Raw genomic sequence first — 23,838 nt, 5'->3', positions numbered from 1 at the left:
CAGTGATTTTTGCATCACCTGTACTCTCAGAAACCACAGAATGCCACAACAGGAGGTGATTCAAGCTCACATTCTTTCAAGGCAAAAAAGATTTGAGTTGCACTTAGTAAGGGTTTTCTATAGTTTGAGATCCATGAAGTTGACTGAATTGTGTAGCATATTTATAAGGTATTTCTATGTTGGTACTCTTCATAATTATTCAATATTTTTCCCTACTTAAAAATTTTTTTCTCAATGTATTGAAATATTTTATTAGAAAGTGACACATTATTTTTCATATAGTAGTAATTGGTTATGTAACCTATAAACATACCTGCTTGCCTGACCAAGTATATTATTATATGGGTCTCTCGGTATTGGATAATTTGCTCTAGGAGTAGCAAATTCTCCCATACAAAATCATGTTTCTGCTTAGGGGCATAATTCAAGAAAATTGAGCTCCAACATCTGAGGGGAAAATTTACACACACATACATCTATAGTCTGGTATTTCTTTTTTACCTGGAGGGGAAAAAAATCAAACAAAAAACCAAAACATTACTTTATAATGTTGAAAATGAATTTGTTCAAGTCCAGGTTGTAATTGCAACCAATTTCTAACAGATCCTGTTGTTTTTGTCACCACACAGGAAATACATTTGTTGCAGTGTAGCTAAGGTATTTTGCCTCCACAGTGCAATAATTTTTATGACTCTTATAGTAATAACGGGTTCTACAAATGAAAGTCAGCTTTATTATTTGCATACATGTATGTGTTATGGGGAGGAACAGCTTTTTTTTACATAAATGGTTTTAGAAAGCCAAATTTCATCTTTTACCACTGTTCTCTACTCTTGATGGTGTTTTGCTTCCTTGGTGGAGTTTTGAAAGGTATTTTCACCAAAGAACCAAGTCCTCATGCTAATTTTAAGCAAGTTGATAAAATTTAGGAAAGTTCTCCATTATCCTTTATGAAACTAAATTCTTATTACATTGCACTACTTTTTTATTTTTATATTTTTCTAATTGCAGAGTACAGAGATAGAAATAAAGCAGAGGTTCTGATTTAACTTAAGATGCAGAAAGCTACAAGATAGCATTGCTCCTATCCTAACCATGAAATATCCAGGTATTCTAAAAAATATTCATTTGGGGATGAGGGAAATATTCTATATCTCGACTGTGTTGTAGCTACACAACTGCCCACATTTGTCAAAACACATGGATTGTACATCTAAAAAGGGTGAATTTTATGGTTTTTAAATTATACTCCCATAAAGCTGAATTAAGTAAAGAAAGAAAAAAAACCATGACATGTTAGCATTCCCAATGTATCTTATTCTAACATTTGTGAAATTAATAAATTCATCATTAACCTAATTATATGTAAATCACTGTGTTACTAATAGTCTATGTGTGTAAGTTATCTGTTATTGAATAACAAATCACCACAGTCTTAGCAACCTAAAACAACACACACTTGTTATTTAACAATGTCTGTGGTTCCTTTTCGATCTGGGCACAGCTCAGCTGGCTCTACTGCCTCAAGGTCTCGCACAAGAGTGCAATTAAGGATTTAGGGCTGAAGGCCTGACTAAGGAGGATCCACTATCAAGTTTGATTGTTGTTGTCAGGATGCAATTCCTCATGGGCTGTTAGACACAGAGATTAAGTTCCTTGCTGGCTGATGGCTAGAGGCAGCCCTTAGTTCCTTGCTATCTGGGCCCCCTACTATGGTGACTTGGTTATGTAAAGTTAATGACAGAAGTGAAATCCTATCACCTTTGCAGTACTGTATAAGCTAGACGCAAGTCACAGGCCCCACACCCCATGGATGTTAGTAACAGGAGGTAGAAACCTGTGGGGTCCATATTAGAAATTACCTGCCACACCAAGTTAAAAAAAACCAATCATTATATGTGTATACATTATATTTAGCAAGTCAGTGCCTAAGCTACATGAAGATAATTGACATAGTGATTAAAACTATTTCATATATTACATATTTTGTTCCATATTTTAATGTCAGACATAAATGCTAGAAAATCAATTGTTTAGCTATATACTTCATTACAGTCATTGTAATATTGATTTTCTTTAAATAAATGCATTCCTCTTTATGGTTCTGCTTCTGAATATTTAACATATTCCTGTTCTGACTCAGGCATAACATATATTTAATTGGTCTTAATTTCCACCATTATTATGTACTAGAAGCCCGATGAATGAAATTCATGCATGGGTAGGGTTCCGAGGCCTGGCTGGTGATCAGGACTGATCTGTGGGGCAACCAGTGGGGCGATCAGGGGACCCCCATTGGCACCTGCCTTGGCCGGCCTGGCACTACAGGCTCCCCAGCCCTGGCTCCAGCAGCTGCTGCCGGTCGCCTCCCTCTGTGGGAGGCAACTGGTGGGGTGATCGGGAATGGGGTGGGGGGTGGCACCAGCCTGCTTTCAGGCCAGCCCCTGCTGCCGCTTCTGCCGCCTGCAGGGCGACCAGTGGGGCGATTGGGGTGCCCCTGCTGGCACCCGCCTTGACTGGCCTGGGGCCTGCGGGCTGGGGGCAGCTCCAGCATTGAGTGACAGCCCCCTGGTGGTCAGTGCATGTCATAGCAACCGGTCATTCCAATAGTCATTCCACCGTTCAGTTGATTTGCATATTAGGCTTTTATTGTACAGGATTATAGTAGGTAAAAGATTTTATATCTTAGAAAGTTATATTTTTAAGCCAATAATATCTGTCATTATACTTATACTAGTGGCCCGGTGCACGAAATTCGTGCACATTAAAAGGGGATTAATTAGAGGAAATAATTTAATATTGCTATTTGCCCTTTCTCTATAATAGAAGTGTCAGAGATGAAAGAAAATGAGTAAAATGTATATGAAAACCTTCCTCCTGTCAGAGTCTGGGGCACACCATGGGACCCAGAGTCAAGTCCCTGCCCACCCACATGTGCCTCAAAATCGTGTGAGACCCAGAACAGGCCAGCCCCTGCCTCCATTGGGCTAGATCCAGACCTGGCCAGTCCTACCCTTGTCAAGCCCCACCAGGCAGGGGACGTAGCCTCAGGTCCTCTGGCCTGGCGCTAGGACAGGGGGTGTGGCCTGAGGTCCCCCAGCCCAGACTGGGGTGGGGGGCATGCCTTGAGGTCCCCCCTCAAGCCCTGCCAAGTGGGGGACATGGCCTGAGATCCCCCGACAAGCTTTGCAAGGTGGGGTGGCACAGCCTCAGGTACCCTGGCCCGGAACCAGGAGGGGGACACAGTCTCAGGTCCCCTGTCCAGCCCCGCTGGGCGGGGGTTGTGGCCTTAGTTCCCCCAACCCAGCACTGGGGGTGCACCTTGAGGTCCCCCGTCAAGCCCTGCCAGGCAGGGGGGCACAGCCTCAGGTCACCTGGCCTGGTGCTGGGGTGGGGTGTGTGGCCTGAGGTCCCCCAGCCTAGCACTGGGGCAGGGGGAGCAGCCTGAGGTCCCCTAGCCCAGCACCAGGACGGGAAGCACACCTTGAGGTCCCCCATCAAGCACTGCCAGGCGGGGGGCCTGGCCTGAGGTCCCCTGTCAAGCCCTGCTGGGTGGGGGATGCAGCCTGAGGTCCCCTGTCAAGCCCTATGGGGGCGGGGGAGGGTGTAGCCTCAGTTCCCTACTGATTGCTCGTTAAGGCTCCTTATGGGAACTTGGCTTCAGCTGTGGGTGCAGCGATCTTTGTGATGGAGTGATGATCAATTAGCATATTTCCTCTTTATTAAATAGGATTGCTTGTGTTTAGGGATTTAGCATATGATTTTCATTAGTATCTGATTAAGCAAGTTGTCTAAAATTCCACTAGCTAATTTCATTAGCTAATATCAATATGTGTGATAACAAGTTAATCCCACTATAAAATACTTCAAATTCAGTCAAACACTTTATGACATATACCTAAAGGACTTTATCTATTTTTTATTAATATTCAACTAGAGGTCCAGCGCACAATTGAAATTGCTTGAGGAGGCGCCCCACCTCCCACTGTGCAAGGAGGCACCCTGCGGGCCACTGTGGGAGTCAGGCTGGACTGGTGCCATGAAATTCGTGCACGAGGGAAGGTGTCCCTCAGCCTGGCCTGAACCCTCTTCAATCTGGTCCCCCATCAAGCACTGCCAGGCGGGGGGCCTGGCCTGAGGTCCCCTGTCAAGCCCTGCTGGGTGGGGGATGCAGCCTCTGCCTAAGCCCCACCACCATGGCTTTGTCCGGAAGGACGTCCAGAAGGTCTCCCAGTCTAATTAGCATATTACCCTTTTATTAATATAGATTATATTTACATATACATATACATATATGTATATATATACATACATATATTTATTTATCATTGGAAGATGTTTACTGATTCATTTAAATATTCATAAAGGAAAGTTTATTGAATATGTACTACATGTCAGACATTGAGGATGTAACAGTAAATTAAATAAAGTCCCACTTGTATAGAGCTTACATTCCAGTGGCTCAAAAGTACAAAAAAATAAATAAAGTCATATTTGTCCATTAATGATAAAATGCTAAAAAGATAAGGTAGAGAAAGTGCAGAGAAAGAGGAGATTTGAGAGAAGGGGGAGTAACATCCTTACCATTTATCTCAAGTGCTTTTAAAATTGTCACAGAACTTTAGAGTATACAAGGGAGTTCAGAGATAATCAAATCAAAGCTCTTTATTTTATAGATGAAGATATTGCTGCCCAAAGAGGAAAGGGGAATGAATCAGCCAAGGCCTTATTGGATCATATGTTGGCAAATTTGACTTGGAAACCAAATCATGCATTCCCAAATGCATTTTACATTACTAACTTGTTCCAGAATGTTTCAAGTTTGCTCCTAAGAATTATATCTAAGGTAGCAAAGGCCAGGACCTTAATTCTATACTCCTTTCCTCTTCTCCATAACAAAGAGTATTGCCCACTCTTTTTTAGAATAGTGATTTTTCATGTAGATCTTGTAATTTTAATCACACTCTTCTTTACTCTGTATTTATTCATGTGGACCCTCATCATAATTATAAAACACTAGAGAATAAAATATACATTAATGTGCGTGTGCATGTGCACACATGCATGTGTATTTATGTGCCCCCATATCAAGTAGCTTAGTAGAGTAGATACAGTTCATGCCTAAAGCACATTTGCTGCATTTATGAGGCACCTGGTACCTCAGCCAAGACTATTTTAAGAAACAGTCCAAAAATAAAATCATTTACATATATATTTTGAGTGTTGGTCTCCTTCGATGCTCTCAATTGGGCCCCAGGAAGCATGTATTTACAAACCTGGAAAGACCTCAGGGAAAGTTGAGTAGAGTTGAAATTGGCTCATTTCTTTGGGGTCTTAAAATACCAAATCAGCCTATGGTTGTAATGAGGCTTGAAAGCTCCATTGACTTCAAGGGCACATCTGGCTGTAAGGCCATCACAGGGGCTCAAATTTATCCTGTCAGAGTTGAGTGCAAATTGGAGCCCCTAGATATGAGAAACAAACACACAAAACTTTTGGGTTATTTAAAAATACATTCAGTCAAGTGGAAGGTTTTTATTGTGTAGTCAGGAACCATCTGCAGTCAATAAAAAACTATCTGTTGGCCTAAATATGTAGATACATACTGGTCACTTGTGTTTTGGGGTAGATTTGGTCCTAAGCCCAAGTGCACCTGTTTATCCACACCCAAACGTTGAGTAGATGGGAAGAGGCAATAATTGCAACACTGTGGGCCAGATATGCAATACACCTGCAAGTAAGCATATTCAGATTCTTATCTGAATATGTTTGGAAGGAGGCTTCTACTAGTCAATGAAGGCATATCAATAAGTTTACACCTGCAAGCTCAAATTTAGTTACAAAAAATAAAAAAATAGATAAATACAGGTGACTATGATCTCTTTCTACTTTTATTTCATGAAAATATAAGTTTAAATGAGAGTTGCAAAACAACTTTATACATTGTTTCAGGAATTACAGCAATTCCACATAAATAGAATCACAGCTAGCACTGATGTAAGACTGCTGTGAAGAACAGCTTGCTTAAAGGTGCTGCTATCGCTTGGTCAAGGGTTGTTAAAAGTCTGAGAAAGGACTATGGGATAAGAGTAATGAAAAGCAAAAATGAATAAAATAGAGAGAAAACTATTGGTATAGCATGAAAAAATATAAAATCTATTAAAGTAATAACACTCCACTTTACTAAAATTTCTCAAAGTATCTTGTAAAATAGCTCTGCATGATTTCTTGTATTTTCAGCAACAATGATCTATATAAATGGGTTCGGTTTCTGTTGCTGGTGCGGTGAAGTGAAAAGCTTCCACTAGCCTTTGGAAAACCTAGAGTCAGGAAACAGGAGTTGTCATTACTTATAAGAATTTGAGAAATATTGTAACTCAGTGATCAATAGTTTCTTAGTTAATAAAAAGAAATCCCAGGTAATAAGTCAAATATCTTTTCTTTATAAATGAAAAGACTTAGCAGAGAGGTAATTTGCTTTAGGCCGTCAACTGAATAGTGAGAGCTGAGGCTAAAGTTTACATTTCCAGATTCTGAGTTCAAGGTGTTTTTTAGGGCTTTGCTCTTCAAAATATGGTCCCTGGAGGAACATCAGCACGACTCGGGAGCTTGTTAGATATGCAGTAAAGCTCAACTACTGATTCAGAATCTGCATTTTAAACAGATCTCCAGGTGATTCCTCTGCACATTAGAATTAGAAAAGCAACACCTTACACTCTCCTGCCTTCTTACTTCACTCCATGGTTGAAGTGGGGAACAAATGAGTTGAAAATGGAAAACAACTATGTTCAATAAATGCAATATCACTCTACTCAATAGTGGCTTTAAAATACTTCTAATTCAAAATTTAGATTTGAATAAGTATGCTCTTGTAATAATGCCACAAATAATAATCCTCACTTTTATCAAACCCACAGAGTTCAATGAAATGAAAACTCTTCTAACTCAAACTGAGAATAACCATTTTAATTAAATATTTAACCTACAAATATTTCACCAGTGGATGCTTGAAGAGTTCACAGAACTTATAGTGGGTTTTTTTTTTTTCTCTCAGAGTTTGTTTATGATTAGATGAAAGAAAATTATAATCCAAGAGTAGTGGGGAACTGTGAAAGAAGGTGGTAGTGGAAATAAATGTTCTCACACCTATTTCTGATATATTCACAGAATAAAGACTAATGCAGCATAATCTTTATTGCTAGAGAAAAGTTAAAATTTTTAAAAAGGCAACATATAGCCCTAAAGCAAAAAAAAAAAAAAAGAACAAGTTGACACATGTTGGGCTCTATTTAATGCCCTAATAATAAGTGCAAACATATAAAAATGAAATAAACCAATATTTAAAATAGTTTTGATTCTGGAGTATGGTAGAAAAAACAATGTCTGCCCAAAGATGTCCACTTCCAAATCCCCGGACCTGAGACTATCCTATCTAATAAAAGAGTAATATGCAAATTGACCGTACCTCCGCCACACCCACAAACCACGCCCACCAGCCAATCAGGAGCGAGTATGCAAATCAACCCAACCAAGATGGCTGCAGCCATGGAGAGAGCAGGAGGCTTGAGTTGCCCCCAGCAATGGAGGAAGCCAAGCTCCCGCAGCCCTGGCTTGCCTTGGCCTCCGCTTAAGGCTACAAAGTTTCAATTATAGAAGATAAATAAATCCCAGATACCAGGGCCTCTGCTTGGGTTGCCTGGGGGCGTGGCTGGCCTGGAAACCACCACAGGGCCCTCACCCAGGCTGCTCCATGCCCCAAGGGAACCCCCACCCTGATCCAGGACACCCTTCAGGGCAAACCAGCCGGCCCCTACCCGTGCACCAGGCCTCTATCCTATCTAATAAAAGAGTAATGTGCAAATTGACCGTCACTCCAACACACAAGATGGCTGCCCCCATATGATCAAAGATGGCTGCCCCCATGTGGACACAAGATGGCTGCCACAAGATGGCCAGCAGGGGAGGGCAATTGGGAGGGACCAGGACTGCAAGGGAGGGAAGTTGGGGGCGATCAAGCCTGCAGGGGAAGGCAGTTAGGGGCAAACAGGCTGGCAGGGGAGCAGTTAGGCATCAATCAGGCTGGCAGGGGAGTGGTTAGGGGGTGATCAGGCGGCAGGCAGAAGCTGTTAGGGGCAATCAGGAAGGCAGGCAGGTGAGCAGTTAGGAGCCAGCAGTCCTGGATTGTGAGAGGGATGTCCGACTGTCTGTTTAGGCCTGATCCCAGTAGGATTGGGCCTAAATGGGCAGTCAGTTTTCCCTCGAGGGGGTGCAGGCTGGGCTGAGGGACACACACCCCTGTGCACGAATTTCGTGCACCGGGCCTCTAGTGTTATATAAAATAACAAAAGAACCTTGCTGATATAATGACAGTTATGGATCTTAAAATAAGTAGATTGTCCTGGATTATATACTTTGGTGCAATGTAATCACACGAGTCTTTAAAAGCAGAGAACTTTCTCCAGAGAAGCAGAGGGATGTGTCAGAAAGTGAAGTCTGAGATACTTCAAGTGTGAGAAGCACTATTGCTGGCTCTGAGGTGTAGGGAGCCCCATGGAAGGAGCAGAGACAGGCCTCTGTGAGCTAGAATGGGCTGATGGTCAGCAAGGCAACAGGCACTTCAGTCCTACAATAACAAGGAACTATCTTCTGCTAACAATCTGAATGGAATTGGAAGGGGGTTCTTCCCCAGAATTTCCAGTAAGAAATGAAGCCCTGTCCATATCTCGATTTCAATCTTTTGAGATCTGGAGAAGAGGAACATACTGAGTCACAATGTGCCCAATGTGTTTTTTTGTTTTGTTTTGTTTTGTTTTTGTCAATTGCCACCTAAACTATAAAATTCAATTAAAAAACAATTATCTTAATATTAATAACTGAAGCCAGAAGATAAAAAGGACTTATACTAAATAATTTTCCTCCCAAATTATTAGAAGTACGGCAATGGCTCTCAAAGAGAATTACAGTAGGTATATGTTAAATTCTACATTACTGGGCCCTAGTTTCCCAAGCTTTATTCATGAGAATAGGAAAGTTGAATTTTGAACTAGGCTATTTTTCTTATACATGTGTTTATCCTGACCACCCTTTCAGCAACACTACACTATAGTGTACAAAATATAAAAAAAATAAATTATCATAGCACTAATTACAATTAATTTCATGTATATATATCTAGTATAAAGTACTTTATAATTTTAACTAGAGGCCCAGTGCACGAAATTCATGCATGGGTAGGGTCCCTAGGCCTGGCTGGCAATCAGGGCCAATTTGGTCCTTCTGGCTGTTGGCAAAAGCCTTCCTTCACTCCATGCTGCCCCCTGGTGGTCAGTGCACATTATAGTGGGCGATCGAACTCCCAGTCTCCCAAACTCCCGAGGGGACAATTTGCATATTGGGCTTTTATATTATAGATTATAAACTATGTAGAAAGGAGTGAGTGAAAGCCTTATATAAACCAAATACATTCAGTTGAAAGGCTTTTAATGACAATGGAGTCTAAACATCCACAGCATCCATGATGAAATAATGACTATCAAGGCAAAACAATGGCTATATTCCCAACCTAGTTATGAATGAAGAAAATCCAGTACCCTAGTTCTCTATTTAGTGGAAAGAGAGAAGTATGATTCTTTTTTAACAGAGTAAATTCCTCAAATGTAACATAAGAAAACAGTATCAAAACCATTTTATATAGGTTTTATAATGAAATAAGAAAAAACTTTATGGTCACTGCTGAATAATCCTTCTACTTGGCCTGGAGAATTTGGTTAGTGTATTTTTACCTTCTGGAGTAAACTATCTAACAAGTTATCATTGTTAAGAAATATTGATCTTGATAAAATGGTTTCACTTAAATTATAAAAAAAAATAAATTGCAAAATTCACACATAATATGCACATCCCTTATACTAAATTCTGTGATCCTACACTCATACACATTGTTTGTTGTTTCTATTTCATTGAAATTTGATAAGAACAAAAATAGCTTTCAATAGGAAAAAAAATGTGAACAGAATATTTTATGGTCTTTTTACTTTACACCGATCTATGTTTACTCAGAGCATTTCAGGATAACAACCTTTTCCTATCTCCTCATCCTATCACCATCACAAACAAGAGATCAAGATGTGAAGAAAGAGAACATCTGAATAAATGTTTATGTTATATACTTTCCTACTTATGAACTCTACTACTAGTGATCACTATTTCTATAATATATTAAAATTAGCAGTAATTATATCAAATGTACATAAGGGGATGTGTCTTTTAAAGCACATTAGGGGCTTTTATGTTCTGTTCATTTGAACTTAATTAGTTTAAATACTTTAATTTCTCTCAAGCCACCTCAAATTGATTATTCATTATTTTGTTCTCTTAACAGTGCTTCAAATTAATACATTTTTTTTTATTATGCTATCCCCGTTGTGAAGTAAAGAAATTGACATATACTAAGCCAGCAATGAGTGAAACATATCAAGACTCCTCTCAGGTCTATCTTGAAATTCCATTTGGTCCTTTTTGCTTGCAACTTATGTCATATAATTTTATTTGAGTTTTTTATTAAATGCAATAAAAAGGAAAAGGAATAAAAAAGAATTGGAAAGCAGTTACTTCTATTTCACCTTCTAGTACACTTTTTAAATAGTTACTCCATCTTCATAAATCTTGCTAATAGTTATGGTTATTCTCTGGGCCAATGTCACCCATACAACAAATATTAATGACTCTTTTCTAACTGGTATTTTGCTACATTGTACAAAGTCTCCCTCATGAAACTTGATGACGTTGATGATGATGACAAAATAAGAGGAAGATGAGAATTATTAGAATGAGGACAAAAAAGATGACCATAGCTAATAATTTTTTAATGCTTCTTACACACTACAAATTTGATATAATTTGATACATCCATAGACATATATCTATATCTATATCTATATCTATATCTATATCTATATCTATATCTATCTATCTATCTATATATATATATATATATATATTCACACATATTTAGGTAATTTATTTTATATTCACTTTCACATATAATCCTCAGGGCAATCTAAACATTATACACTATTAATAGCAGTTAAGAAATAGATTAGCAATTAATTAGGAATTAAGACAATAAGTTAGAGACGTATAATGTATATTTTTGAGATATAACTTCTACAAATATTAATTTATAAATTAATAAAGTATCTTAACAAGGCTGATGACTATAATTAGACTCCCAAGTGTACACTTTTTAAGTACCTATTATATCCTCAATACTGCACTAAGTTCTTTATAAAATTTTTCTCAAATGATCTTCAAAACTATCTAAAATTGGTATTTTTTTTACTTAATATACAATGAAATTACTTTTGAGATGTGCCATAGAACCAATCCAATTCTGACTATAAAATGTAAGCTCTATTTACTATTGTTTATAGTGTTTCCCAGCAGTGTACACTGCTTCGGTTTCTATAATGAGTATTTCAAGTGATTTAGTTATGTCAAAATATTGGCAAGGTCTGTTATCTATGAAAGACCTGAATAATTAAAGTAGGAATTTTGGGTCTCTTAAATGAACAATAACTGTGTTTTTTTGTTGTTCATTTGTTTTTAAATTGAAGGCATTACATTTAAATATAAGAGCAAGTGATATTTGAGTTATGATTATAAATTATTCTAAAATATAAACTACTCTAAAATATGCACAGGGATGTTTCAGAAAAATGCTTATAGTTCATACTTTGTTACAAGTGGTAGTGAAAATTGCAGAAAAAACAATGCAGGGAAAATTAAGGGTGATACTCTCCCACAATATGCTTGATGAACTAATATGATATATGATTTAAGTAGCTTTATTTTCCTGGAGGATAAAAATGTTGTATACAATTGTCAAATTTAATCATCCTGAAAGGCACAATTCTGGATACTCTGCTGAGACCCAAGTGTGGCAGCCATGCAATGTGGTTCGCAGATAGCCTGCTGCAGAGAACCTAGTTGACTGACAGTCCCACCTGCTGACTATCAGAGTCCACCACCATGTTTATGTTGAGGCTATACTCCCACCTGCCCATTTCTATGCATAGAGGGGGTATTAGTACTCTCATAGGAGCCTTTGGCTTGGGGACTCCCCATCAGCCTGGTCAAAATTTTCTTCGGACTGCACAGGAGTCTGACTCTGTCTATGCAATTCACCTCCCCTTACCCTGTTTTCTCACAATTGTGAGATCTGCTTGCAGTCAATGGACTCTCCTTGCCTACTCCTGCTCCCCTATTATTTACCTATTGTCAATATTATTTATTGTCCTGTCCCACGTTAGTGTCTGCACTGCAGAGCAACTGAACTAACACACCAAGTCAATAAATCCTTACCTATGAAGAGGACTGAAAATGAGTTGAAAGTGAACTATTGTAGTGTATTTTGAACATCATTTCTAAGACCATTTGTTGAATGTGGGCACTTGAAAGTAACTTGAAGAAAAAATCTGTTAAAAACTGCCAGATGAATAAAGTGCTCACCTCCAACCTTCAGAAAAACATGTAATTCCTACAGTTCAATCCTCTTTAAGGAGAAAAAGTGAGGCTTTCTAAGTTGATAGCTGTTTAGGCTAGGGATGGAAGGGTGGGTTAAGGGCAGAGTGAAATAATTGAAACTGCCCTTCACATGATATATTGCACTATTCATGGCAAACAGATACTGCTCAAATCTAATTTCACATATAAACTTTGTGAACTAAACTCCTTTTGCTAAGAAAAAAAAAGTATGAATGGAGTGAGCTTTGGTTCAGGGATCTAAGTAAAAAAAATATATATTTTTTTATGTGCTTCAAAATCAAGATGATGATATGCAGACAATTTGGAGATTTTTTAAATAGTCAGATTAATTTATTTTTCCATTCATTTATTTGCTAATTCAACAGTTTTTGAAACCGTAACTGTGGCAGCCATTGTTCGTGGGATTCAAAATACAGATGTAAAGAAAACACAAACCTTGCCACAGTCTGATTAAAGTGGCAGGCAACAAAGTAAACATTTTAAACAGCATGTATTTGTGATAAGTGTATGAAAATGTGAGTGGAGCACAAAAGAATGACACCTAATTCATTGTGAAGGTATTAGCAAATGAAGTAATGCCTCTGACAAGCTTTGAAAGACAGAGCTAGTCAAGAAAACAGGGTTGTGAATGTGTATCACTGATATCATGGGTATGAAAGAAGAGCTTTGGTAGAAGTGATTCAAACCACAGAAGCACAAAATAATTATTGGGTGAACTGAGATGAGGATTTATGATGAGGTTAGAGTGAAACAAATTAGAAAGCATCTTGCAGACTTCACTAATATTAAATGTTATTCTTTGATCAGTGTGGAGCTATTTATGCATCTTAAGTAGAAGTTGCAGAGTGAGCTCACAGAGAAAAAGTAGCAGGCTACTACAAGAGTCCAGATAATAGAGGATGAGCATCTGAACCAAAATGGCAGGGATAAAAAGTCAATGGCTAAATACTAATGGAAATTAATGGGGTTTAATGACAGATCACAGGAAATTAAAAAAAAAAACAACCTTTCAAAGATGAATTCCAAGTTTCTAGCTAAACTAAGTGGTGGATAGTGGTGCTATTAATTGAGATAATTAAAAGAGGAATAGAATTTAAAATGAATGTAGTGCACTTTTCGTGAAACTGAGTTTATTAAAGGCACATCCATGTAAATAATTGTGTATATATTCAAAACATCATAGAAACAGTCTCATTCAGTGATACAGGTTTGGTGGTCAGCTTATAATAGGTACTTGAAACCTAAGATATAAATATAACCATGCAGGGAAACAAAACAAAGTAAGAATCCTGACAAAAGCCTAGAGAATATTACCATTCCATTTTTCTGAGGAATAATAAGTTTGTACTACACTAAGATTGTAACAAAATGATATTTACAGGAATGATACAAAAGAGACTATGATGTAACATGTTATACTTTAAAAAACTCTCTTCTCTCCAGTTTTCCAAATGATTTCTTATAAGAGCATTGTGAGATAGTTTGATACTGAGAAGAGTTAGAAACAGGGTTAGGCAGTCAGGGTAGGGGTAAGAGGAAGGAGAAAATATGGACATGACTATTGGAGCCAGCTAAAACTGTTACAGGATTCCAGGGCAGGAGAAATAGGAAAACTGAGACAGGAAAGTTAAAATAAGGCCAAACTGTGGTCAATTTGCAGCCAACTTGTAACTAACAAGCCATTATCTTCCCCAGCCAAGGACATAGAGCAAATGGTTAAGACAAAACAAAACAAAATAAAAAACCTCCCTAATGAAAGAATGCAGAATGGGGAGGGGGGGAAATGGAAAGGAAAAAAGAAAGGTTTTACTTCCTAAGCAGAGAAGCCAGCAATCTCAAGGCTTGGCAAGATAAAGCTGCCAGGTGCTTTTCATAAATTCTGGGAGGGCCACAGCAAAATAAAAAAAGGGACCTTGAGAATTAATTTGTTGCTGGAGTTCTTGTTCCAGCATTGAGAATGGTTCAGCAATCTGGAGAAAGGCTGTGCATAGATTAAGTAGGAGTCCAAAGACGAAACATAACTTTAAAAGGCATTGGGGGTCAGAGGAGCCTGACTGAAGAAGCCAAGTTCTCCTTGTCTCCGGACCCTTGCTTTTTATTAACACAATTCGTCCTAAGGCAAGGTGGAGATAATACACTTCAAAGGGTTTCATACAGAAGCATTGTCAGATTGGGGAATAGCCTACGGCTGTTCAGGTGTTTGGACAGTAGGAGGCAATAACATGTAGATTAAGATGCTCTGAGCTGTCTGGCAGCAAACAATCATCCTATTCAGGATTGGGGGAAATGCCCTTAGCCATTCCAACAGGTGACAACAAATGTGACTCAGCCCTTATTGAGTCCCCAAGTTCCATCAATCTTTCAATAAAACTCTTGAAATTATGACATGCTGGAATTGGCTTCCGGCAATCTGTACCAAAATAGTCAGCAAAGGAATTCTGAAGTCTATAGACAGGAGGGTTTATAACACCTCAGACCCCCACCCAACTTGCTCTTCAGATTAGCTGAGAGCCCATCTGTGCTTCATAAGCCAGATGTATAGGTTTGCTTGAACATCATAGCAACCAGTCCACTGGTTGTTTGGTCATTCAGTAGCTTAGGCATATATATATATATATATATATATATATATATATATATATATATATATATATGTATATGTATATGTATATGTATATGTATACACACACACACACACACACACACACTAGAGGCCCGGTGCACGAATTCATGCACAGGTGGGGTCTCATGGCCTGGCCAGTGATCGGGGCCCATCACCAATCAGGGCTAATTGGGGCCCGCTGGCCAGGGGGAGGGACCATGGAGGTTGGCTGTGGTAGTGCACTGACCACCAGGGCACAGCTCCTGCATTGAACGTCTGCCTCCTGGTGGTCAGTGTGTGTCATAGCAACCAGTCAACTGGTTGGTTGTTCGGTCATTCGGTCCCCTAGAGGCCCAGTGCATGAAATTCGTGCATGGGGGGGGCAGGGGGGAGGGTTTCCTCAGCCCAGCCTGCACCCTCTCCAATCCAGGACCCCTTGGGGGATGTCCGACTGCCTGGGGATCGGGCCTAAACCAGCAGTCAGACATCCCTCTAACAATCATGGACTGCTGGCTCCTAACCACTCACCTGCCTGCCTTCCTGATCACCCCTCACTGCCCCCCCCCCAGCCAGCCTGGTCACTCCTAACTGCCCTCCTGCCAGTCTGACCAACCCTAACTGCCTCTGCCTGCTGGCCTGATCACCCCCAACTGTCCCCCCCTCAAGCCTGGTTCTCCCCAACTGCCGCCCCTGCCAGCCTGGTTGCCCCACTCAGCCTGCTGCTCGGTCATTTGGTCACCCCTCACTAACCCCCCTGCCGGCCGGGTCACCCCACGCAGCCTGCTGCTCGGTCATTTGGTTGCCCCTCACTGCCCCCCCTGCCAGCCTGGTTGCCCCACACAGCCTGCTGCTCGGTCATTTGGTCACCCCTCACTAACCCCCCTGCCGGCCGGGTCACCCCATGCAGCCTGTTCAGTTGTCTGTTTGGTTGCGAGGGTCACTTAGGCTTTTAGATAGATGGATGGATGGATAGGTAGATAGATAGATATAGATAGATAGATAGATAGATAGATAGATAGATAGATAGATAGGTAGATAATTTCTGTATCATTATTGCTAAACAAAAATAACACATTGCAGCAATCTCCTCTTTTGACCTTTGGTCTCTAGATCCCTTGCTATTTCTTTTTCCTATTGAAGCTATCAAATTTACTCCATGTTCAAAATTCCCCCACAAGGCTGCTATGAGAATAATATGCAGTCATTGAAACAGGAAGCTTTTTCAATCAGCATACATTTTATTTCAAATCTTCCCCCTAAGTACTTGCTTTTTATAATACTGTATGAGAATATTTAATTTGTATAATAGGAAAATAATTGATGTGTCTCATCTATTGAAGCTTACATGGAAATACCTAATTCATGTTTTGATGTCTGTTGTATGTGATGTGGGGCTATTATCAATGTAGAAACTCAGAGAAAACATGCCAAATATAATTTCTCAAGCTTTTAGCTTGCTTTCCTTTGTTAATATCTATTCACAAAAGATCTAAGGCAACCAAAAACAATATGTTCCAAACACAATAAAATATAATTCAACAGATTAGTTGATCTTTACATAAATGTGGGTACATTGTGAAAATTTTTGCATCATGTCAGACACCACTATTTGCAAATATTATACTTGAAATCCTGAATAGTCCTCCATTTATGTATGATTTCACAGTCAAGCAAAATTGAGGTCTTTTAAGGAGGAAAAAAAAAAAAAACACAAAGAGAAGAAAAGATTTAGATAAGATTGGCAACACTTTTTACCTAGAGTGATTTGATTACATTTGCACACATATTCTGACAGGCTTTATCTAGTGGTACATCAGCATCATTTGACAGTATGAAATTATAAAACAATATAAGGTACAGACATGGCATTTATATGCAGTACACACATGCAGATCTTGTTGGTGTTACAGTTTAGTAATTTAAAATCATCAAGATATTGTTCTGTTGTCTTATTTCCTTTTAAAAAAAGAATTAGATGGCCTGGCTGGTGTGGGTCAGTGGTTGAGCATTGACCCATGCACCAGAGAGTTGCTGTTGCACATGCCTGGGTTTCAGTCCCCAGTAAGAAGCATGCAGGATCCCCAGTAGGGGTCATGCAAGAAACAACTGATCAATGTTGTTTTTGTTTTTTGTTTTTCTCTCTCTCTTTCTAAAATCAATAGAAAACATATTATAAAAAAATTACATGTGAATCCAAATTATGTCTAATAGCATTAGCTATACAGTCCAAGCATAGTTTTATAGCTCTTTGTTAGGACTCTCCTATTTGAATATGCTTTGCATTGGTGACTTATAAAATTAAAGACTGCAATCGCTCTTTTTCTATACCAGTGGTCGGCAAACTGCGGCTCGCGAGCCACATGCGGCTCGCAAGCCGCGGTTTGCCGCTCTGTTGACTGAGTTTGCCAACCACTGTTCTATACTAATCAACAAATGGTGCATAGCATTACCTAGATATAAATGAAACTTCTTTTAGTATTTGTATGAGCTTTTAGATACTACAATTTAGTTGGTAATTGACTGAATTGAAAAAGCAAAACCTAAATATACATGGTCTGTCTGTAGATGCAAAATAGAAATGTAAAATAAGTAAAAGAGAAGAAAGCAAAATTAGTCAGAACTGTTGTAGCCAGTTCACGTTATTATCCAGATGGATGGTAGCCAAATTAGCTAAGTAAAATTCCAGACTAAATCATAAAAATTGCAAGTGACAAAAAGTACTTAATGATTTCTCCATGCAGGGCTTGATATGGTATAGGCTGGAATAAAAGGAAATGAAAGCAGAAACTATTCACTAATCAGGTTGGGACAAGTTCAGATGGATTTCACAATATAAAGGTTTATGGCTCTGCACATGTATTGAAAATTAATTCTAAATAGTTCTATGTGTAGGTTTGTAATCAACTCAATATATTTCTGAAGCCAAATGTCAATTAAATTCTAGATATCATCAAATAGGTATTACAAGGTAAAAAAGTAGCATAACTATGATGGCTAATATTATATATCAACATGGCTGGGCCATGATGCCCAAGTACTTGGTCGAACAACACTATGGATATTTCTGTTAAGGTGTTTCTTGGATGAAATTAACATTAAAATCAATAAAGCAGGTTATCATCCATGATGTGGGTGGGACTCATCCAATCAATTAAAGGCCTTAAAAGAATAAAGTTTGACCTCACCTGAAAGAGAAGAAATTCTGCTAGCAGTCTGCCTTTCAACTTAATCTGCAACTCTTCCCTGGGTATGCATCTTGCCAGCCTGAATTTCAGATTTTGAATTTACTAAATCTACACAATCTCAAGAGCCAATGTCTTAAAATAAATCTCTCGATACTTATACACACATATGCTGTTGTTTCTACTAGTATTTCTCTGGAAAACTCTAATAGATATTTTGGCACAGGGAAGTAGGGTGCTGCTATAACAAATAAAATATGTGGAAGAGGTTTTGGAACTGGGTAATGGATAGACACTGGAAGAATTTTGAGGTGCATGTTATGAAAAACCTAGGTTGTCTTGAAAAGATGTTAGTGGATATATGGTTGTTAAAGCTACTTCTGGTGAGGCCTCCTATGGAAATGAGGAATATGTTATTGGACATTGGATGAAAGGTGATCTTTTTAATAAAGTGGCAAAGAACTGATTGTGTTCCAGTGTTTTGTGCAGGGTACAATTTGTAAGAGATGAATTTGGGTGTTTAGCTGAGAAGAATTTAAAGCTTTGTGAAGGTTCAGCCTGGTTTCTCCTTACTGATTATGGTAAAATGTGAGGGGAGAATTATAAATTGAAGAAGGAATTGATAAGCAAAAGGGAACCAAAACTTAAAGATCTGGAAAATTCTCAGCCTATCCATATTGCACAAAATGAGAAAGCATGCTCAGGAGAAAACACCAAGGGTGTGCCTTCACACTCATTTGGTAGAGAGATTATTGATAGGACTCATGAATTGAATCAGACATAGAGATGGGGTTACACCAGCACCAGTTGAAATACTGTTAGTGTGGACTTCGGAGGACAGGAATGGGACCATGAAGGAAGGCTGTGGACTTCTGGGCTTTGACAGGATGGGACAATAGAGTTATCAAAGTAAATGGCCCTTGATATCAGCAGGCTTGCCACCACCACTACAAGACCAGAGAGCACACGTCCAAAGGGCTAGGCTGTCCCTTCTTCAGTTCTGGAGGGTAGGACCACTCCTTTGTTTCAGTGGGCCAGGCTGCTGCTCCAGTGGGCCCACAAGTGGAGGTGCCCATCTGGTTGCTCAGAGGACAGAGCACTGAGACAAAGTGAATTATTCTCTATCATGAAAAATCTTATGAAATTCATTCTGCCAGATTTTGGAATTAGTTGGTTCCCGTGACCATTTTTTAGTTTCCAATTTCTCCCTTTGGGAAGGGGAATGTCTCCTTCTGCCTATGTTATCACTGTATTTTGGAAGCAGATAACTTGTCTGATTTCACAGGTTCATTATTAGAAAGGAATTTTGCCTCAGGATGTATCATAACTCCAGTATCAACCACACTTAATTTAGATGAGATTTGGGATTTAGAATTAATCATGGAACAGGGTAAGACTTTTGGGTTGCTGAGATGGGGATGAATATAATATGCATTTTAGAAAGACATGAATTTTGGGGGTCCATGGTGTGGAGTTTTATAGGCTAAATCGTGTTCCCCAAAATTCAATTGCAGCCTAACCCTCAGTACCTCAGAAGGTGGCTATTTTAAAGAAAAGGCCTTTAAAGAAGTGATAAGTTTAAAATGAGGTTATTAAAATGGGCTCTAATTCAATCTGACTGGTGTTCTTCTAAGAAGAGGAAATTTTGACACTCAAAAAGACACCAGAGATGCATGTGCACAGAGAAGGAGACCATGTAAAAACACCACAAGAAGGCTGCCATCAGCAAGCTAAGGAGGAAGGGCTCAGAAGAAACCTAATTTGCCAAAACCTTGATCTTGGACTTGTAGCTACCAGAACTGAGAGCAAAAATAATTTCTGTTGTGTAAGCCACCCAGTCTGTGGTATCATGATCCTAACATTGCAAGGATGGTTAATATCAATTTAGAAACTTCCAAGAATGTCTTGATTTTAGGACTTCCTGGAAATGGTTTATGAGAAAGACTTCATTTTAAATATAGACTAGATTTTATTAAAGTTTTTTGAGCTGAAGCTTTTGAACATGAGTATGTACTTAAATCAGACAGTTCTAAAATTAGCTACACTCTCTAGAAACTTGAAGCAATGTAAGAAAGTACCAATTGACACAATTGACTGAAAAAGTAAAGTCATAGCCTTGACTAGTAGCATTCATTATGGGAGATTATAAAACTATTACAGAAGAATCGGCGTATTTGCAGCATACCCCTAACCTTTGAGGTAGGCATTGCTGAGGACAGTGCTGCTCTCTGACGAAGTACTACTTGAGAAGTTTATGAAGAAGTTAAAGAGCAATGCATTAACTATTAACTTATACAGCACCGGATTTCTGAGATGTTTTAGTGTTTTCCTTTAGGGGAAAATGTTTCCTCTTCCCTCACCCTATGAGTCACATAATTGGGCAAGCTCTATATATAATTCTTCTAGTGAATACGCAATAAGAATTATCTTCCTATGGAATCTGCTACAAGGATTTTTACATATCTCATCAAACTTTAACATTATTTTGGAAGCTGATAGAGCAGTGTGTAAATGAGAAATGAGATACAAAGATGAGGTCACCGAGGACAAAATTAAAAGAAGAAAATTACAAATACTAACTTTCTTGGAAGCACAATAATAAATTTAGTCAAATCATTCTAATTCAGGTTTCTTAATGTTCTATAAATTCATTTCTTTTTCCTTTTGTATTGTCATCTGCCTAGTCTATGTTTTTCCATAGTCTTATCAATTTTATAACATTTGTATCCATGTATTTAAGGCATCTTAATACTTTCCCTATAAAATTTTCACATTTATCACCAATAATGTATGAGGAATTATGTATAGTACTCTAAAATACATTTTGTGTTTCTTAAGCTAAGTTTCATGGAAAGAGGCGTAGATGGTAGGAGGTGAAACTAATACCTGTCAAATAAGACTAAACTAAAAAAAGAAAGTTGTGGCATCTCAATGAAGAAATTTATTTCAAATGATTAAAAATATTGGGGCTCAAGAACTGAATATGAATCAGATTACATGGATTATTAATAGAATCACTGATTTGTTTTGAAAGGGAAAATATAAAGTCATTTTTTTTAGACTACTTGTAGAAATAAAAATATATATATATATATATTTGGTGGTTTTTTCAGTTGGCAATTGAAATGGAACTTTTGAGACCTGGTGGTATAAAGGGAGAATAATTCACTTTAGGGAAATAGTTAAAACATAGTCAATAAACTCACCAATAAAATGAGAGAACAGATTACCTGGACATAAGGGTACCTATCTATGCATTAGTCATATCAAGGAGGAAGTGGAAGCATAGTATGTACCTATTGTACCTACTGTTGGAACACAATAAAGGAAAAGTTATTGAAATTGTATAGTAATAGAATTATTTTCAACTGCCAGAGGAGGATAAACTATTAAGAATTATATAATGTGCCGAAACCGGTTTGGCTCAGTGGATAGAGCGTCGGCCTGCGGACTGAAGGGTCCTGGGTTCGATTCCGGTCAAGGGCATGTACCTTGGTTGTGGGCACATCCCCAGTGGGGGGTGTGCAGGAGGCAGCTGGTCGATGTTTCTCTCTCATTGATGTTTCTAGCTCTCTATCCCTCTCCCTTCCTCTCTGTAAAAAACCAATAATATATATATATATATTTTTAAAAAGAATTATATAATGAGCAATATAAAGTGATGCAATATTGTTTTAAAGAATAAGTGGGGTGGGAACCCACTGGATTTTATAATTAAAAGAAAAATGGCAAAGTTCAAGAAAACAAAAAATCTGTTTCTTACCAGTGATTTGTTTTAGGAAATAGTAAAGGGTAATATAAGTTTTATTGAATGTAGAAACTTTTGTCTAATTTGAGAAAGTATAAAAGAAAATAGCTCAGAGATGATTTTTAAAAAGTATTCAGTGTTTTCTGAACTTCTTCAGATTATATCCTCAGGGTGTAAAGAAAGAACACCAAATTAACAACAAAACAAACTGTTAGCCGCAATTCTAAGGCTATAGTAAATCAATAGGTATTTAAGATGTAATTTTCTATTGTTACACATTTTTCTAGTATTTTCTTTACTATCATGTACATTATAAAATTAGTTTTTTTGTTATTAAAGGAGCATACCCTCATTTAATTTTTTTATAAAATGAAAAATAAAGATAAGCAAAAGAAAACAATCATTGAAATGTCTTATTATTAATTAAGAGTTTCCATTTAAAATAATTAAAAGAAATATGAATTAATGTGTAACTTTGAATAATTTTGTAACAAGACTCTAATGATTTGGGTATTCTCTCAATTTATGTGAGTAGTAAATAGATAAGGTCCTTGTCTAGATAGAAAAGTAAAGTCAACAGTGGGGGTGTCCTAGCTGGTTTGGCTCACTGGATAGAGCCTCGGCCTGCTGACTGAAGGGTCCCAGGTTCGATTCCGGTCAAGGGCATGTACCTTGGTTGTGGGCACATCCCCAGTAGGGGGTGTGCAGGAGGCAGCTGATCGATGTTTCTCTCTCATTGATGTTTCTAGCTCTCTATCCTTCTCCCTTCCTCTCTGTAAAAGATCAATAAAATATTAAACAAAAAACAAAAAAACAAACAGTGGTGGTTAAGTTTTAAATATAAATACCCCTAAGTGAGGGAATATATTAGTTATAATATATTTAGTCATAAATTATGAATATAAATTAAATCATATAAAGTAATAACAGTAATTTTTGGTGTTTTAAAATTAATTTATATAAATAATTGTAAAATTTATTTTAAAATACAAAATAATTTTGGTCAGTAAATATAAAGTCCTTAATAATTTATGAAACCATTTGTTTTAAAAACTTCCATAATTATTTTAGATTATCTAACATTTTTTTCATAGAATATTTGTTACCAACTCCTGAGAACACTAATAAATTCTCTTGGTTTTATTCACATGAAATAGTGTTGTGCTGACAGCATAATAATACTGAAAAAAAGCTTTTAAAAATAATATCAATTTTCCATAATACATCATGCATGATAATATGTTGCTCTACAAAACAATTTTTGATGTGATCTTTTCTGTTTTCTTCATACCTTTTTAAAGTTTCTGCTTCATCAAAACATTGTTTTCTTATTCAAGACAATAGAGTTTAAAAAAATCTTGTAAGTTTCCCGCAATTGGCTGAAACTTTCATGCCTTTCATTCAGGTCTCCATTAATCGAAAGTGGTTTTAGCTAGCTGTATTCAAGCATTTCTGTCAATTACCACCTTTTACCTTGTTATTATCATAAAGACCATTTCTTTGCTAAAATGGTCAATTAAGTTCATGAAAATAAATGGTGAGGAATATACTGTTTGTTAGCTGTACTGTCAAGAGTACACTGGTCTTGGGGAAAAACATTTTAGAGAATTTCTTAATGAATAGAAATAGCTTTCATCAGACTAGATGTTTGTTCGCATTTCTTTTTTTCTCTGGCCACAATTCAGTTAACAAGCCAGTAATTGAGTATTTGAAAGCTCTTAAAATATCTACCATGTACTTAACAAAGGGTCCCATGTTTT

The sequence above is a fragment of the Plecotus auritus genome (genome assembly GCF_963455305.1).
Source record: "Plecotus auritus genome assembly, chromosome: 7".
NCBI classification, from domain to species: Eukaryota; Metazoa; Chordata; class Mammalia; order Chiroptera; family Vespertilionidae; genus Plecotus; species Plecotus auritus.
Note: the sequence above shows the minus strand (reverse complement) of the source record.